The following is a 17931-nucleotide window of genomic DNA, read 5'->3' as shown; positions in this document are numbered from 1 at the left end:
CCTCCTTTCTCCTCCACTTTCCCTTTCCACTTTCTCCCCCCACCCCTTTCTCATTTTCCATTTTCCACGCCTAAACAAACAACAAACCAAGCGAGTTGCAGATTTAAACAGGAATCGGATTAGTGGCCAAATGGTGAGGATGAAAAAGTTGAAATGGGTAAGACGAAAAGGGAACAAGTTGTTGGATTAACCAGAATTTATCATTTCTTTGAAGGCCAGAAAAAATATATCTGTTAACAAAAGGCAGATTAAAATCATTAAAATACTAATTAGTAAAGAAAAGAACGAAAGAAATACCCTACAATTTCAGTTTTACATTTTTAACTAGGTTTAACCTAACCTAAATAAATTGCCTTATAATTAACATAAATCTATACACAACAAAATGTAATGGGTAAAATTTACCAATACGAATAGTTAACTAACTTTAATAAAAGATTAACAACTATAAAAAAAAGTGTCGTGTATTTTATTGTTGCTTTTGTTACTGTTTAATAGTTAAGCTACCATCAAATAGAAAAATCATTTTATGGTTAAAATTTACCAGTACAAATAGTTACCTAACTGGAAGGAAAGGTAAACAACTAAGATAGTGAGGCATATTTTATTGTTGCTTTTGTTATTGTTTAATAGTAAAAATACCATAATCAATTACCATATGGTAAATCAATTTTATAGGTAAAATTTACCAATATGGATAGTTACTTAACTGTAAAAAAAAGGCAAAGAACTATGAAAAATAGTGAGGCGACTGTTATTGTTGCTTTTGCTATAAAAATACCATAATATGGTAAAAAAAAAAATTTTAGGGGTAAAATAACCCAATACGGAAAGTTACATAGCTGCAAAATGAAGTTAACGCACACAGAGAAAAAACCAAGTACATTGTTCTTGAATTGAGAACATTCGTTCTCAAAAGCCGTATAAGTTCAAATGTTCCTATTTTAAGCTGCATTTGCAACTATTAAAAATAGTGACGTGTATTTTATTGTTTCTTTCGTTACTGTTTGATAGTACAACTACCATAAAATGGTTAGTTGTGTGTATTTAGTTGTTGGGAGAGTAACTATTTCGTTGGTCAAAATGGCAAATGAATTGGTTGGGGCCATCATATATATATTATATATCAGTAAGTGTTTTCTTTGTGTGTTTCCTTAAAATATAAATTTCTCAAATACTACTATTTCAATTGTAAAAACATAAAAAAAACTGTTCATTCAAATAAACTGATAATTAAAGCATTATTAATTTAAATGCTAAAATTCGTATTCAATGATTCAATGTATTTTTAAAATGCTGATCTCTAGCGATAATTAAAAACTTTTTTTTGTGTTTCTCTAGCATAATCGACTTTAAATGCATATTGTATGATAAGCTTAATTTGTTAAATAAATAAATAAATGCATATTGCATGGCAATTGGATGACCTTTAAAGAAATTTCTCTTCCTAAACGGAATGGGGATATATTCGATGTCATATCAAGTCTGAAAAAATGATGCTCAAAAGAAAACGTATTTCGCATATAAGTTGAAATTCCTTTAGTTTGTCACATCACTTGCAGCTTTCACCGGAAACTGGGAAACTCGGAAGATGAATGTGAAGGAAACTTTTATTTTTCCATATCCTCGATGGCACAGCCTTTGACATTTTCCCCCTTGCCGTGTTTTTGTTGTCACTTGCCGGGAAAAAATGATTGCAGCACCTATGGGTCACTACCGTTTTTATATTTCCTCTTTTTTTCGCCATATGTGTTCCCCTTTTGATATGATATTGCTGGCCAGATACTGCTGCTTTTGCAACTTTAATGGCGCTTTAATTAGGTTAGCCGGCGGAAATTATTGAATTTTACATGAGTGCATTTTCGATTCAATTAAATGGAGTAGGAAAGGCCAGAAACGCGCTGCGACAAAAATAAAATCGTGGAGAGCCGCGAAAGATGCAGTAATTGAATTGGGCCCCACATTTAGTGCGATGACAATGGTTTCGCCATCGAAATCGCCATAAACTGGCCATCTGCATGGGTAAAAACCGGAGAAATAGCCAAAATTTAGGGATAAATAAAAAAAATATATTTAACAACCAGTAATTTAAAACAGATTCTAAAAAATATTTTAAAAAATTTACTAAGAACATGCAAAATAGTAAGTGTGAGTTTATTCTTTGTTAACTTTATGTCACCCACTTAAATTATATAAATTATTGTTTTAATAAAACTTTGTATAATTACTTGAAACTAAAAAGCGAATTTATTTGACCTTAACTGTAGTCTTTTATATTTTAAAAATGTATTATTAACTTGAATTTTTATAAATGATTAAAAATGCATTCACTTCTTTAAATAAATTTTGTTATATTAATAGTTCCCTTTGAAAATGCTTTAAAAATGCACTGATCACTTTGTATTTTTGCCAACAAAATTGGCAATTTTCAATTTGTTTGTCTCTAATGTCGTCAAAATTTCGCATTTGTAAGCGTGGAACCTCCAAATTACCAAAAATCCACCTAAATCTGGCAATGGACGTGGTCTTGGCAACGGAAAATCGCATTTTCAGATGTAAGCCTCTGAACCAAATGCACCAAATCGCCCCATCAACACTGCAGGTGGCATCTTACGCAAATGAAACCAAAATCCATCAGTGGGGGATTGTCGATTTTCCGACTCAAATCTGCAAAATTGCCTGCCCTCGAAAGTTATAATCTGTTGGTCGAATTTCGCCTGCATCAATTATGAAAAGGCGGGAAAATTCTGCAACAGGATTCGAATCGAATTGCTACCTAGACAAAGGTAAAAATAAAGGAGTGGAAATTTTGTACATTTTCCATCTCTCACAAAGCATCCAATTTGAAATTCATTTAAGTACACACTAAATCAAGTAAAGTAAGAGGCTTTGGGCTTTTGAATTCCTTTTGTTAAGGTGCCCGAAAGTATGCAGTTATAAAGGGACGTATATTTTTGTAAGTCTATTGGACTTCAAATATATTGTTGCATACTTTTATACAGCTTTATAAGTGATTTTAAAATACTACTAATTTTGCAGAGCCCTCAATAAATTTTATTTAGAAAAGGAAAAAGAGTAAATAAATTCTTAAATAATTTAAACAGTCAAAGGATGCGATGCCATTGTAAAAATGCTATATTGTAAGAAAGCCTAAAAGTATGCCATTAAAGAAGCATGTTGAATTTGTGGGACTTTCGAATATATTGTTGCATAGTTTAAGACAGCTTTATTGATAATATATACCTTATAATACCTTTGGCACTCTCAATATATTTTATTTTTTAATAAACAACAAGAGTATCTATAAAATAAGCCAGAGAACAACATTTAAAAAATAATTTAAGAAGTCTTACGTATTTTTTATATCAAGAACTGCATCTTATAGCGCCTATCTTGTCTTATATTTATTTTTACGCTGAATGTAATAAATGGAACAGATTGCAGCAGTGCAATGCGATCCCGAGTGGAGTCAACAAGTCAAGTTGCAAGGACCTCCAATTAGAAATAGTTAGCTGCTTGCATATGTGTGTGTTTTAGTGTGTGTGCGAATGTTTGAGGGTGTGTGTGTGTAGGGGATTGTGTGAAATTTAGCACGCCACACACAAACACATGGAGAGATACCGATTTATGCCTGGCCGTTAGCAAGGAGCCAAAGGAGCAAAAAAGGAGCAAGGTGCAACAGTTTCACCTTTGCGCCATATTTATGTTTGGCACCGCACAAACACAAACACATTTACAAGCACACACACACACACACAGATACACAGGGAGGTGCGAAAGAGACGGTCGGCCAAGGTGCGAAAGGGAGAGGGCAACCTTTGCACGCGGTGACGTTGCTTTTGACCTAGTAAAATGCAACAGCGTTAAAGTCAAAGTGCAATGTTGTTGCTGGCTGTAACAAATGCAATCCCCACCATCGCCACCACCCACTTTCAGCCGCCCAAAACCACCCAAACCACCCAAGCCAACCAAACCACCATATTTACACACACACACACACACACACCCTGGTTGGAAATGACAGCAAATGCATAAGGCAGACAAAGGAAAGTCCCTTTCTCCTTTTGATATGCATTATGTGACTGAGGACTTGCCAAAATCAGTTTAAGGAAAATGGGAAAAGTGAAAACTTCAAATTAAAAAGAAAGGAAATTGATCAAAAAATTATGAGACCAGCAGAAAAATTATTATCAATTTATACAGTATAAGTACTGAGAAAATATTTCCCAATAATCGCATCTTTATAAATGTATCAAATTTAAGAGGAAAATAGTCACCGATTTTTAAAATGTTAAATGTATTTTAATTTTTATTTGAATTTATAAAATATTTCTTTCCATTTTATTTGAACTTATAATATATATCCTTGATTTTAATTTATTTTTAAGTGCTCTTTGATTTTAATTTATATTTGAATTTTTGAATTTTATATATATATCTCGCCATTTTAAATATATAATTGAATTTAAGAAATATGTCCTTTAGTATAATTTAGTAATTGAATTTAAGAAGTATTACCTTTATTTTTAATTTATAATTGAATTTACGAAATAATTCCATCAATTTTAATTTATAACTGAATTTAAGAAATATTTTCATCAGTTTTAATTAATATTTGAAAAATTTACAATATGTGTTAAGAATTTATATTTGAATTTCAAAAATACAACCAATTTGAACAAATATTGGAACCTTTTACAATTTATAATAATTATTCATATTTTATTTTTAAATTTATTACCAAATTAAGATTGGTAATTATCTTTAGTTTCAAATTACATTAAAATTTAGAATATACACCCATTAATTTACTAGAATATTCGTACTTAATATAAAATTTACTAGCAAGCGGTAAGATGACGGTAAAAGTATCTTATTTACCAAATATATACTTTCTCAGTGTTTTCTTTTAGATTTAAAAAAGTGTGTCAAGAACAACGTCTACGACGTCACATGAATTATTAAGCCCTGTTGGAGAAAAATAAAAATGGCTAATTTATGCTAGAGTTTTTTGAGCAACCAATTATCTTGTCAACTAATCAAATGAAATATTTAACAGTTTTTGTTAACTTTTTGTTACTTTTTTGTCAAGACAGTGTTACTTTAGCATTGCCATTAATTTTATTAATTGTTCACATGCCCATTCTATCCTTCTAAGGATTTTCCTGCTCGACTTCCGGGTGGAGTCCTTTTTTTTTTGCCTATTTCCCCTTTTTTTTGCAAGTCGCGTGCGGCAAGGCAACCATCTTCAATGTGGCACTAACTAACTAGTTAGACACTAACAGCTGCCATTGTTGCTGCGCCTGGTGGAGCACATGCAAATTTAAAAATGCATTACATGTGAGTGTTTCCAGGGGGGGGGGGTCAGGGGTCAGATAGTTGCAATATATATCCAGCGAAAGTGAGGAAGGAGCCCGCTCGAAAGACTACAAAAAAAATGTTGTATAAAAAGGGTAAGAGTGGAGAAAAACAACAAGGCCACTTTCTGTGTGTCTTCATGGGTCAGGCAAATAAAAAGGGTTTCCTCGTATGTGTGTGTGTGAGGAAAAGTGCCGGAAAAGTTAAAGAGGGGGGAGGATGAAGCGGGGAAAGCGGGGCAAAGGGCGGCCGTAAGCAACCCTGACACAATGCAATGAACTTTAAACCCCACACAAATGTTTGACTTGGCCAAATGTTTACCCATGTCAAAGCCAAACGAAACCAAAACAACAAAATATTATTCATTATGAAAATGTCCGAAAAGGAGAAACTACTGCGAACATCTTTTCCAGCGGGGGAAAAATGTGAAAATCCTGCAGAAGACTTACACATAAACCCAAACTTTTCCAAGAGAATAAAATAAATTGACGAACAATTTCAAACTAACAACATAATACCATATGAATAAAATAAATGGAACAGTAAGCAACTTTAATGGATACACTAAAAACATTTTATGTTATAAGTCTTATAGGAAAACCTTTAATATTATTTAATAAATCTTCTTTGAAATATTTCCAAAACAAGACAAAGTTTTGCTTATAACTACTTTCCTTTGATGGGATAAATAGGTATTACATTAATTTATACGCCTTGGAAAAATATTTGTTATCCCTAAAATATTTAAAAAGCGAATTTAAGTAAAGATTTTAAGACCTTTTTAATTGAGTTTTTAAAGACTCTTCATAAAAATTACCAGAACATTTAAAAAAAATCAAGTTTTAAAAACAAAGTGAAGAGAAAATAAGTCACAAATTAAAAACTTGCCGTGGGAAATCCACTAAAAATTAAAACACAGTTTTACTACTTTAAATGAACGACACAATTATTTTTTTGTTCACTTAAAATCATCTTTATTTGGTGATTTTAAAAATGTATACAATATTTTAAAATCTAATTCAAGTGAAAATCACGAAATCAGAATAAACATATAGAAAATGGAAAAATAAAAACACAAAACAAAGATTTGAAAGCCTTTTTAATTGAGGTTATAAAAGCTCTTCTCAAAAATTACGAAAAAAATCAAATAAACTGAAATTAAAAATAAAACATAAAGAGAAAATATGTCAGAAGTCCACTAAAAATTAAATCACACTTTTACTACTTAAAAATAACGAAACAATTATTTTTTTCACCTAAAAGCGCCTTTTTTTGGTGAGGAGGTATCGAAAATTCGCTGTCAAAACCACAACAAAGCAAATCTTTGATAACGTAAACTCAATTAACACACACATAGGCGCCAAACACACACACACACAAACACAGGAGGAGACCAACATTGACATGTATTAAAATACCCTTTTGCATGTCCTGTGACAGGCAGCAAAAATTAACCGAAACAACGCCACGGCTCGGTTCCTTAAAAGTGAGTGTGAGTGTGTGTATCTGTGTGACTGGGTATCTGTGTGAGTGCGGGGGCAAGTGTGAGTGTCGGCAGTTAAGGCTGTCATTGTTTTTGGCACAATATTTCACCCGTTTTGCGTGCAATCACAAAATAAGATTAAACTGAAACTACGCCTAGCAATATAAAAACAGTTACCATAAAAACAAAATGCTTAAAAATTAATAAACCTATTGTGAATAAAAAATAAATAGATTTTATAGGAATTTTAAGATGTTCTTCAACTGCAAAATATTACAATTATTATTCATATCTATAAGAATAATCATTGAAAAATTACAACTTTAGTTTCCAAATGTTAAATTAGAATACCACAAATAAGTTTTTAGCCACGTGCTTTATATATTTTTAAGATTTAAGAGTATCAGATACAAATCTTAATAAAATTGTTCTATTGAAGTTCTTAAAATGACCATGAGAATTCGCGGATATATTAAGTTAATTATATATTTTCAAAGGAAAATATTCTTGACAAAAATGTAAAATGATGCTTTGTCAATAGTTTGGTAAATGAAAATGAAAGCTAAACGATCAAAAAAATCTTTTAAAATTGCACAGCATAAATGGATTATATTTACCTATTGAAATTTTTAAAACTTATTTACATAGCTATAAAATGAATTCAGAAAAAATAGTCAAAGATGAAAAAAACCAGGCAAAAAATTCAAGCTGATGCTATCAACATATGCTGCAAACTAGGATAAAGTATTCATAAAATGAAAGTAAAAAATAAAATGCCATCAAATTCTTTGAAATTGCACAGCACAAGTAATACACAAATTAAAAAGAAATATAAAAAAAATAGTCAAAGAAAAATATCCTTGCGATTACTAAGACTGAACTCAATTGAAATAAGCTATGCATAAAATAAAAGTAAGAACCTCAATGTCATAAAATGCTTTGAAATTGCACAGCATAAGTAATTAAAGTCAATTTTTTTTATATATTGACATTTTGAATGTTTACCTAGCTACAAAGAAATATAAAAAAAATAGTCAAAGAAAAATATCCCTGCAATAAATTCAATATGATGCCATTTAACTAAATAAACTATTCATAAAATAAAAGTAAAAACCTGAATTTCATAAGATCCCCTGAAATTGCTTACCAAAAGAAATTAAATTGCATTATATTTACTTATTAAATATTTACCTAGCTACCAAAAGAGTTCAAGGATATGTTCAAAGGAAATAATTCTGGCAAAATATTCCAGAAAAAGAGTTATGCTCATGTTCTGGTATTTGCAAGCCAATGGAATCGAATCAAATCGAATCGAATGGGTCAGGGGAAAATTCCGCATTAAACGCTCATTGACTTTGGCTTATTACAAATTTTGGCCAATACACACGCACACACACACTTTTCCAGTTAAGTACACAAGAGTCAAAACATTTTTGGGCCAACACATTTTTGAGCTCGGCATTCTGGGCTCTGTTTGACTGCATTTCTTCTGTACACCCCCCCCCCCCCCCTTTCACTTTTGCACTATTTCACTTAGTCAGCTTTCTCCGCACACCCACACTCCTACGCACACACTCAAACACAGCCATCCTGCAATATCCTTTTTGCAGCAGTCACAATCAAATGGCCGGATAGAGAGATTGCATCTCTTGTGGCACAGAAATTGCGCATACGCAATGTTGTCACTGGCATTTTTCCGCAAAGATAGCTATCAGCAAACCATAGTATGCATTTATGCCTTTCAATTGTTCATGATGAGCACACACACATACAGATTGCTTCACTTGTGCAATAAAATATTTTCGAAATCAACGCCAACGGGGAAATTCATTCGCGTAGGCGCATCGAACATCTCAAAAGGTAAAAAACCAGGCAAAAGCGAGAAAAGCAGGAAGCTAATATCTCATAAATATAGTCGCCCTATAATATTCCCTGTACTCAGAACCTATTATAATTTCCTTTGAAGATATTTACTATGGATACTGTGGAATATAAATTTAAATATTTTGGGGCTTATACAAATTTTTTTAATATTATAAAATAAGCCAAGAGTTACAGAGGTTCATAAATAGAAAATTCAAGCTTAGTCCGATCTATAGAGTTTTTAAAGTATAATATATACAATATTTATATACAAAGAAAATAAAATACGATAATAGTTTTCAAATTCAACGCTTCGAAAACCTCTAATGGTAAACCAGGCAAAAGCGAGAAGAGCTGGAAGCCAAAATCTCATAAATATAGTTGCTCTATAATATTCCCTGTATTAGGAACCGGTTATAATTTCCATTGGGGATTTTTACTTTGGTTACTGATACTGATTCAATATTCTTGGGTCAGAAGGAAAATCAAATCCTTTTTAATAGCTAATAAAATTTTTATGAAATTATAAAATAACCCGATACTTAAAGAGTCTAGTAAATGGAAAAAAACTTGCTTATTCATATCTTAAAAGTTCCTTAAATATACATTTAATGTATTTAGGTGTATATAATAATAGTTTTTAAACAAAATAATATAATACAACTCTACAAATGTCCTTCATATTTTTTTCTATGTATTCAATTCATATTTTTTATAGTTACATATATATAATTGCATAGATTTAATCATTAAGGTATGTCTAGAAGATCTGAATCTTTTTAAATGAATTATTAAACTATATTTGCCTAAACCACAAAATTCTGGGTATCCATAATAATCTGATAGCAGACTTAAATGATTTTAATCTATATGATGTACCAAACAAATACATTCTATATATATATTTTTTTTCAATTACTAATGAGAGATTTAATACCCATTAAGTTGCTTTTAATTCTAATTTTCCTGTCAAAAAGATGTAATATTATAGCTCATTGTGTTGCAAAAAACGATAAAATACTACTTAGATGAGACAATTTTTTTAAGGGTATTTTAATGTCTTTCAAGTTATATTCAATTTTATTTAAATATTTTAATAAAGTGCTTCCGATTCTTAAGGCCCCCTTTATTGACCTTACCGTATTCCCCGGGTTATATCATCTGTCATTTGCGGCGCATCAAAACAAACACGGAAGCAGGGGTGGCGTGAAAAGGGGCCAAAGGGGGACCTCAGAGAGGTGGCTCAAAAACCGAAACCGAAATGCAAAACGTGACTTTTCCCGCAGCCGTCGACTGAGGCGTTAACTGCCAGACTTGCTGACTACGGACGGACTGACTGACTGGCGGACGGACAGCCAGTTTTGTAAATTTGTTTGCCTTTCCTCGCGCGGTCTTGGCAATTATTAGAGGGGCAAGTCAACAAGCCGCACACCGGGAGAAAAAAACGGGAGGGGCACCCCCATTTCCATACCCATTCACATCCCAAAAAAAAAACCCATTTTGATATCAATAAGCCAGAGAACAAAGGAAATACCCAATTGACTAATTTGGTTTGAAAGATGAATAGCAAATAAAAAACAGAATATGCAAGTTAGCTTTATATAAATAAATAAATAAAATATGCAACACTGTAAGAAATTTTCTAAAAAAAATATAATAAATATAGTATCCAAAGTATTGAAGATAATTTAAATAAATATCTTGCGATAAATATTTAATCAGTCTCAAATTTAAATATTAAATATTAAATATTAAATCATAATCAAATTAAAAATATACCAAATATAACCAATATTTTTGATGGCTTAAATAAATATTTTACTATAAAAAATAAATCAATATTAAATTTCAATGTGAAATATTCAAATAATTAAACTAAAATCGTACTAAAAAATATAATTAATATAAATAAGTCTTTGAGGTAATTTAAATATATATTATACGATGAAACTTAATTCTATCTTAATTTTTAAAATAAAATATTAACAAATAAAATTAAAATCATACTGAAAACACGAGTATAACTAATAAATCCAAGTATTGGAGATAATTCTAATAAATATTTTACAATAGAAATTAAATCATTCTAAAATTTTTATAATATTTATCTAAAAATAAAGTTAAAATGATTAAGAAATTAAAAAGAATTTATTTTAAGCTCGACATAAAACATTACTAAAATAAAAAGATACTTTTATGTATTTTAAACAAATCATTTGAAAACGTTAATTACATTTCCACAAGTAGTTAATGTTATTAAAAACAATTTACATTTTTTGTGGCATGCCATAGCAATATTATTTTCACTTTGATTGGCTCTTTGCGAAAGCGAGAACCCTGTTGGTAAATTATTGACTGCGGTCCAAGGATTCGGATGCGGATTCATCTGAGGTCCTCCGGTTTCATCTGCAGCTTCTGCTTCATGCATATTTATTTATTTATTTATTTATTGGCTTGTTTGCCTGTGCTCTCTCCGCTGGCAAAATGTATTTGGTTAATTGAAATTGATTTCTTGGTCACACAGAAGGCAAACACCTGGACACCAAAAGACTTTCATGGAAATCAATTTCAGTTTTCATCCAGCGAAAAGTGTGCGAATTCAATTGCATAATCGCGGGTTTTGAGCTTGGGTTTGAGTTTGGGCTTAGAGAACTTGAACCAAACCGCAGGTTGACCGAGTTGGAGTGTGGGTGGTGTGCAGATGGGTGGGTGGTGCAGGTGGGTGGGTGGTGCAGATGGGTGGCTCCCTTCAGGTGGTGGTGCTTTCGAAGTGAGTTAAACCGCAAGAACCGCTGACCTGCTTACTTGAGTGCTGGACACAAAGTGGGGGCCACCATATTGTTTGTGTGTGCGTGCAACATGCAACACCACCCCCACTTCTGCACCACCACCCTCTCACCCCCCGTGTGACGTCAATGAACACGCAACCCCACGCTGACAACAATGCAACAGACACAACCGACAACAGCAACAGCAACAGCAACAGAAATTGCAACACAGCAGCAACATCAGACAAAGACAGCGACAACAATGGCAAAACTTCGGTGCAATGCTATGACAAATGATTAAATACCAGGGTGGAAAATAAAATGCGAGCAAAAAAAAAACAGACTAAGGGGGATATAAACTGCGAAAACAATGCAGTTTCGCTTAAAGTTTATCCCCCCTGCCATCAGCAATTCAACTAAAAAGCAAACTAACAACGCTGCGAATTTATTTTCAATTATTGTGAGCCAGAAACAGAAGGATTTTAAAGAATATTGCAATACTATGATATAAGGTTTATTTTTAAAAATTTAAATTCAACTTAAAATCGACTAAATTTAATAGAAAACGTAATTTAAAAAATTATATAAAATTTCAAATCACCATGTTTCAAAATATTTTGAATTAATATTAGCCAAAAACACAAGGATTTTAAAGAATATTGCAATACTGTGATATAGTTGATTATTAAAAATGTAAATACAATTTACAATTGATTTAATTTAAAACAAATTGTAACTTTTAAAATAAATTATAAAAATTCATAATTCAAATTCCCAAGTTTTAAAATATTTTGAATTTATGTTAGCCAGAAACACAAGGTTTTTGAAGAATACTACAATACTAGATATAGAGTTTATTATTACAATTTTAAAGGCAATTTAAAACTGGCTAAATCAAGTACAAAATGTAATTCCAAAAATAAAAATATAAGAATTCATAATTCAATTTCTAATGTTTTAAAATGATTTATAAAAAACTCTTCTAAAATGTGACCAATAACGCCCTTTATAACAACTTTTCAAAGGTAAATATTGTTTATAAAATTAAACTAAATTTTTTTCCCCAATCGATCAACCAATTTGTTTAGTATTTCCCCTACAAAGATGAATGTTGTTTTGTTTTTCCACCAACTTTTATCTCCACTGTCACATCTCTCATTGTCACAGGTGAGAACTTAATCGGACATATTCAAAGCGAATTCCGAAACGCCCTTGATAAATGGGTGTATTAAGGTGCATTACCACCAGGCGACTCGATGTATTTGCTGTTATTGTGGGCGCAACTATGTCAATCGGTGGGATTTACTTCCTTAACGTATGCATTAGCCGAACTTAATTAATTACTTTGTCCGCGCGTAATTACAAAGTCAGTTTGGAGGGTGGTGGCTAACCACAAAACTCAATTCAACTGTTGGTCGAAGGCGGTGAACCAAAATTGAAGGCGTGCGGAGAGTTTCCATTGAGAACATTTGTGTTGGGGAATGCTCAAGTACTGATTTTAATTCGATTAAGTCTTGGCAAAATATTTTTGCATTACAAAGTATAGAAATTGGTCATTCGAGCCGGATACTTATAAACAATGCAAAGAAGAACTGGAAAGCATTTAAAAAATAGCTTAAATCACAAAAATATTTGCTTTAATTGGTCCCCCGAGCCGGATACTTATAAATAATGCAAAATAAAACTGGTAGGCATTTACAAAAAACCCTAAAATCACAAATGTAAACGGCTGACTCACCTCTAAACTGTTTTCCAAGATACCATCTTTATGGGCTGACAAAATTGATAAACCCCTTCAAGGTGATAACTGAAAAAAAAAAATGGAAAACACGTTGTGTGTGTGATTACAATGTGCAACAACAAGTGTGCAAATAGGTATCGATTCTATTTGATTAATTGTTACAGACAATCGAAAATGTAAACAATATGTTAACAGCTTGATTATCGCACACGCATTCCGATATGGGGGCTTTTTGGGGGTGGTAATTCAGGTGAGACCTCTATAATTCCCGCGGTAATTAGACCAACATTTCAGTAGTGCAGATAAAACCAAACAAAAGCGGCAGAAAGAATGAAAATTTAAAATAAAAACATAAAATGTAGAGGAAACAGGAGGAAAAAAACCCATTTGCCCATTTAGCAAATGCGACGATGCCGGCGTAATTAAAAAATTCTTATCAATTTCAATTGTTAATTGTTGTGGCTTATTCTACACACAGTAAGTACCGTGCTCAGGTATCTATATCTATTGTACATAAATTTATATGGGGGCACATAGGTATGTATGTACAATGTACATACATATACTGTGCTTTATGGGGCTGAATGCGGAATATGAGGGACTAGATCGATAAACCCCAAAAAAATCCCCCTTAATGTAGTAAAATACTTGGCACAGCCGTCTTAAAGTAAAACCAAAGCCAAGGTATACAATATTTTGGTAATATTAGCTCAGCGAGGTAACTTTAATTACATATCCATCGGCAAAATTGATTAAAACCTTCCACAAGATTGCATTTCAAAAGCTGTATCGATTTAAAAATTTCTACAGATTCCGGAAGAGGCATTTGAGGACACAAATTGGGATTGGGAATGCCGGCAACCGAAATGCAAATCAAAATCATAACGTTTGTCTCACTTTTTCCAGGTAAAGTAGCCCACACATTGCCACAAAGCTCGCACCATACACTCAAAAAATCTTAAGTTCCTTTTAAGAAAATTGCTGAAAATCATATTATAAAAATATTTTATATATATATATATGTATGTATTTTAAAATAATGTTTAGCTATTCTATTGGTGATTGATAGTATTGATACTAAAAAAAAACTTTTGTACATTTTATTATTATAATTATATTTAAAATAATACTGTGTCGTAATAATAATATATTATCCACAATTTCAATATCGAATTATCGATTTTATTTATCAAACGATATATGTTTATTATCCAATTGATTAAAAGTATGATATGATATTATTTCAGAAGATAAGTAAGACAATTATTTAATTGGTATATGCATACTAACTAATGTCTTTTTTGCAATAAAAAAAATTAAACTTAAATATAATTTATCGATAATTATCCACGATTATTTCGATAAAAATGTTTAATCTGTAAACTAGTGTAACTTATTTTTAATCAACAATATGACTTTTATCAGCTTTTTAATGGCTCTCTTTTATTATTTATTTATATTTTATGAAGCAGCCTGAGAAACCACATTCTTAAATTTTCTTTCATGTAGCTTAGTTTTTTTCAGTGCACCATATAGTGAGGATTATTAGTAGCCTTGTCTTTGGGCCGACCCCAGAACTGAGTCGCCTCCCCGAGGCTAGCAAATTGAGCTGGATGTTTTCACTTGCCATTTCCGGGCTCCAGCAACAAACCACAAGCCCCAACACACACACACACTCGCACACTCGCACACTCGCACACTCGTGCACTGGGGGAAAATGAAAATTTAGGAAGGACATGGCATTATTCCGACGAATCCTGTTGTGGCCAACAGAGAAACCATGAGAGCTTCACTCAAATGGCATGCGTTTTCGGACTCGTATTCGTTTGCGATAATTACTATCATCATCTGGTTGTTATGGAAGGACTTATCGCATGAAGGGGCGAAAAGGTTGGGCGCATTGTGGTATATTAAATTAATTCAAAGCCAAATGGAGGCTCTCGATTGGGATGTGTACTTATGTAAATTGGAGATTACATGTATGTTTTCCCCAGCTCATAAAGTTTCATAACAGAGGCAACTAAGCTATAACAATTTGATGGCTTAGTACCCTGATATTATTGTTAAGTGTTTTTTAAATCGCGGAAAATGTGTGTAATTTTAAATTGAATAGTTGATAATTGGATAAATAAAAGACTTAAGCAATTGTAATTAAATGGATCTTGGTAATAAATCTGAAATTACATTAAAGTATATTTTAAATCGCGAAAAATGTATATAATTTTAAATTTTACAGTTTATACTTGGGTGCATAAACCCTTTAATAATTATAATTAAATGGACCCTGGCAATAAATCTGATATTACTTTTAAGTATTTTATAAGTCGCGGAAAATGTATGTAATTTTAAATTTTGTAGTTGATATATGGGTAAATAAAACCCTTCAACAATTATAAATAAATGGATCATGGTAATAAATCTTACGTATATTTTCAATCGCGGATCATATATATTTTTTTAAATTTAATAATTGAGATTTAGGTGCAATAAACCCTTTACCAATTTTAATTAAATGAAATATGGTAAAACATAATAATAAACAGTTTCCCCATATTTTGTGTTATTTAAAAGTAGTATGCATATATAATTTGAAATTATTTTACTTATATGATTATTAAATATTCATCGTTTATTCCAAGCACTTAAAAAATATGAAATTATGAAAAGAAAAAAATTACAAAAAACATTGGTTGGCTCATTTGAACAAGAACTTCCTCAAGTTCCCCTGATTTTTTTGGCAGCAATTCCACTTTATTGGCAATGACAATTGGGTTTTCAAATTGGTTTGCGATTTTCGTTTTTTTCCAAATTAATGCCAAGGCACTTGTCACAACATGTTGTGCATGCCAAAGATCTGGAGATCGTATAGGATGGTTATAAGGCATTATACAACTTCGATTCCAGAGCGGCACGCGACTTTGCGCCTGCGCATTTGAATAAAAACAAAAAAAGGCAACAAAAGTACAGCGAATTATTTGGGCAATATAATGCCAGTCATGTAGCGACGTCAGTGTGAATTCGTTTTTTTTTTATTTGTGCCGTATTTTTCAGCCGCTGACAAATTAAGCCAAAATGATAAAGCAAGCGTAGAGGTGTTAGCTTCTTTTTTTCGCTCTCAGCCGAATTCCAATTTTTATTTTGTTAATGATCACAATAAATTCAATGTCCGCATGTGTGATCCAGACTTCTGGGTTTTATTCTTTTATGATTATTTCCCTCGTTCTTTTTTGGCGACAAAATTGTTTTGTGGCGCTAATTGTTTGGTTAAAGATTGGTTATATTGAGTAACCAATAGACCATGTATCTCTTAGTTAGCCCATGAATCAATTATCTTTCGGGCCTGTTTGCTTGGGGGCAAACAATAGAGAAGTAGAAGTAAAAAAGAAAAAGAAATACGATCCCCTCCATTTGGCCCAAATTAAGTTCTGTTCAAACACCGCTCCGGAACCTGTTATTCAAAAGCTGTTGACAACTTGTTGCCAGCGGGCAAATAGCGCCAACATTTCCCAAGAATGCGAGATCACCTGTTGCCACCTCCCACACACATTAGCCATATCTTTATCTTCAGCTCTATATATCTTTTTATTAGGGATATTCCCCCCCGAGGCAGCGTCGGCTGCTTTGAAGCCATGGAGTAAACATTGGGAATCATCAAACAATCCACTCTATCTCAATTTCAACAATTTGTGACATTCGGCAAATATTTACACCTTCATTTGGTCAGCACCGGATCCACGGAATATATTTTAAAGATAATAAAGCGAAAAACCCAAAACCCAATCTGCTTATGGTTCGATTTCGAGTCAAATGTTTACAGTCGGTTCGTTTGGATTGTATTTCATAGGGATCAAATGGCAGCATTTTTTTTTGCAGATATACCTATTTATATATCATAACCGAAATTAGCTTATGATAATATCACCTAGCATTTGCTTATGCCTATTAATTTGAAACTATTTCCATATGACTTCTTTGTTTTTAGGGTCAAACGGGCCTCTGCAACACCATAAATATTTATATTATATACTTTTGGATGAGCTGGTAATAAACTTGATCCATAAAATTAATTTTAAGGCTCTCCTATGAATTCATTATTAAATTAAGCCTACCTGATTTGATTATATCTAAAGTTTTGTTTGCATAAAAAACATAAAATGATAAAAGAAGAATCAGGATTATATACTTTTAAGTAAACCTTGAGTAACGTAATATTTATAAAAGCCCATTGGAAATACTATCTAATTTATGTTATGTTGACGAACAATTAATTCTGATTGAATTGACACCTTCGAAATATCTGCTATATCTATTTCCCCATTTATCGCTCAGATTTACTAGATCGCGAAGGCTTCTCAAATGGATCGTACGACGTAGATATACGTATTCTCTGTGGACTGAACCCATATATCTAGTTCAAATTCGATTCGCAAACAGGTCGGCGACGAAACATTTGAGTGATAAAACCTTATCGGCCATGGGGGTCTCTGACACCCGAATAATATTACCACAATGGAGAAGTCTGGGGAATGGAAAGGGAAAACGTTGGTCTAAATTTGGAAGCGAATTTTTGACAGTCCATCGTAGCGTTACGTTGATAATACAATTGTGTGTACTTGGTCTTGTTATTTTTCCATTATTTTCCTATTTTTGGCAGCCAGTTTTTGCTGGTTTAGGCCAACTTCTTGGGGACTTTTCTCTTCGATACCAACTCGCAGCAC

The 17931-nt window shown here is 32.2% G+C and overlaps 1 protein-coding gene across 1 annotated transcript in view; it reads right to left on the bottom strand.

Moving 5' to 3' along the window:
* Positions 1-17931, bottom strand: part of Pde9 (phosphodiesterase 9) — a 147695-nt gene that overhangs the window by 118781 nt on the left and 10983 nt on the right. Inside the window, exon 2 of the mRNA XM_017068310.4 lies at positions 13211-13279. The gene's annotated coding sequence lies outside the window, so the exon portion shown is untranslated. The remainder of the gene's footprint in view (positions 1-13210; positions 13280-17931) is intronic.

Source organism: Drosophila suzukii, chromosome X (assembly GCF_043229965.1).
Source record: "Drosophila suzukii chromosome X, CBGP_Dsuzu_IsoJpt1.0, whole genome shotgun sequence".
NCBI lineage: Eukaryota > Metazoa > Arthropoda > Insecta > Diptera > Drosophilidae > Drosophila > Drosophila suzukii.
The sequence above is the reverse complement of the archived record's forward strand: the minus strand, read 5'-3'. Positions and strand labels throughout refer to the sequence as shown.